Here is a 2,704-nt window from a genome sequence, read left to right as displayed (position 1 = left end):
TTTCCTTGGATTAGCGGGTATTATAAAAGGTTCATTAAAGACTTTAGCAAACTAGGTTCACCATTGTTTGGACTACTAGCTAAGGATTTAGATTTTGTTGGATAAACAACTATCAAGAATCCTTAGAAGTACTAAAAGACAAGCTGTCGATTTCAACCATCCTTAGAGGTCCCAACTAGGCATTACCTTTCCACATACACACAGATGCCTCAGATAAAGTTGTAGGAGAAGCCTTAGGACAAGTGGAAGACAAATTTCCTTATGCTATATATTTCATCATTAAGAACCTTTCTAATGCTGAGTTAAAATATATTGTCGCTGAAAAGGAACTCTTGGATGTGGTACATTCTTTGAACAAGTTTAGGAATTATATCACTGGTTATCAAACTTTTTTCACATTGATCATGCAACCATTAAGTATTTAATGAATAAACTTGATGTCAATGCTAGGATAATTAGATGGTTGTTATTATTGCAGAAAATTTATTTGACTATTATTGACAACCCATGGAAAGAGAATGTGGTTGTAGATTTCTTGTCAAGACTAACTATGCTTGCTGAAAGGGAAGAGATGGTGGATGATCAACTCCCATATGAACACCTCTTTTCCATCTCGGTTCTTTCTCCTTTGTTTGTTGTTATAACCAACTAATTGGTTGCTGAGAGGTTCCATCCTCATCTATCCTCCAAGGAGAAAAGCCATATTATTAGGAAATTTGCCCCATTCACTTAGATTGGGGGAAATATTTCCATATTGGGGCTAGATGAGATCATAAGGAGTTGTGTGAGGAAAGAGGAGGTCTTTGACATCCTCTCAGCGTTCCATGATGGACCTTCTGGGGGACACTTTGTTGCTAAGAGGACAACCTTCAAAGTTCTACAATTAGGTTACTACTGGTCCACTTTACATCAAGATGCAAGGACGTGCACCATTAGGTGTGATCAGTGCCAAAGAATGGGTAAGCCCACGTCTAAGGATGAAGTTCCCTTACAACCTCAAGTGATTATGGAGCCATTTGATAAGGGGGGCATGGATTTCATTGGACCTATTGATCCCCCATTAGGATAGAAAAAGTATATGGGTTGAAACAAAGGCATTTAAGGCAACAACTGAGAAAATGGTGGTTTAGTTTCTGAGGGAGAACATCTTCTACAAGTTTGGTTTTCCAAGAGAATTAGTCACTAATCAAGGAGTATAATTCACATCAAATATGATCGAAGATATCATGAGGCAACACCACATCAAGCACAGGAAATCAACTGCCTATCACTCTTGGAAAAAATGGGAAAGTGGAGGTCATGAACAGAGCATTGGAAAAAATTCTAACCAAGGTTGTTAGCAGCAGCAGAAAATATTGGGCAAATAGACTTGTAGAATCCACTTGGGCCTACAACACAACTCAGAAGACCACATTTGGATTTACTCCAATTGAACTAGTCTATGGAAAGAATGCCCTATTATCCATTGATTTTGAATACAACACCTTAAGGATGGAAGCTCAGTTGCACTTGGACCTCACTACAACACAACAAGAAAGGTTGCTCCAACTCAATGGTTTAGATGAATTTATGCTACAAGCTCTACTGCACATTGAGGTAATTCAGATACAAAGGAAGATTTGGCATGACGAACACATTAAGGAGAAGAAGTTTCAAGAAGGAGATTGGGCCATGCTGTATGATTCCAGATTCAAGGATTTCAAGGGAAAGTTAATGACAAGATGGTCGGGTCCTTATCTAGTCGAGAGATTCCATGAGAATGGGTTTGTCCATATTAGAATAATTGATGAGGAAGATATTCCCTTACTTGTCAATGTTTATAGGTTGAAGTTTTATAAAATATTTATGTCCAACAAATATTTTATTAGTTCAACTAGTAGAGAATTGAGTAACCCTCAATCCACACAGCTTCTGAGAAAAAAAGAAAGGGTCGAGATGAAAAAATTTATGAGGCATCCAAGGCCAAATACTCTAGGGTTGAAAACCTCTTCGAGGCAGCGCAAGAGCAAAAAAGTAATAACTAAAAATAAATGAAAAGATGAAAATATCCCCAAGTGAAAACCTCCTTTGAGGTGCCTAGGGCAGGCACACAGGTTGAAAACCTCTGCAAATGCAACCTGCATGTCTTAAAAAAAGAAGGAAAAAATAAGACACAAGGAAGGAGTCCTTACATCAATTTTGCTAACATCTCTCTTTTGCAGGACTCCAGACAGTCAAAAGAACAATGGATACAAAACAAGTTTTACATATTCATTTCTCCATTCTTTCCAGCTATCAATTGCATTTTCACCCTCTTCATTCACCTCCCTACCTCTCTCCATCATTTAGCTAGCAATTGGACCATGTTTTTCCTCCTTTCTAAAGTGCTACATGATTGTCCTGAATTGCTATAAGAGCAACATGAATTGCTACAGGAGGTATATCCAATTGGGAAAATGGGTCAAAAGGTCGTGTTTTCCTTAGGAAATGTTGGGAGAGGTCCACCAAAATCCCTCCATCACTCATCCACTCCATCTGGCCAAAATTCATCCTCAAGATTCAACTCTACCATACAAAAAGAAACAAACCCAAAAAAAGCATTGTCTTCAACTTTTTCACCACCTATTGTCTGATGATCCTAATCCTGTCCCGATACCTCCTTTTCTTTGTGTAATTTCTTGAGTGAAATATTATGTCTTGAGGAGGGATGAAGTGACCAATATAG

This window comes from Pinus tabuliformis, chromosome 1_2, assembly GCF_031772625.1.
Source record: "Pinus tabuliformis cultivar Carrire ecotype Pingquan chromosome 1_2, CPIR1, whole genome shotgun sequence".
NCBI lineage: Eukaryota > Viridiplantae > Streptophyta > Pinopsida > Pinales > Pinaceae > Pinus > Pinus tabuliformis.
The sequence above is the reverse complement of the archived record's forward strand: the minus strand, read 5'-3'. Positions refer to the sequence as shown.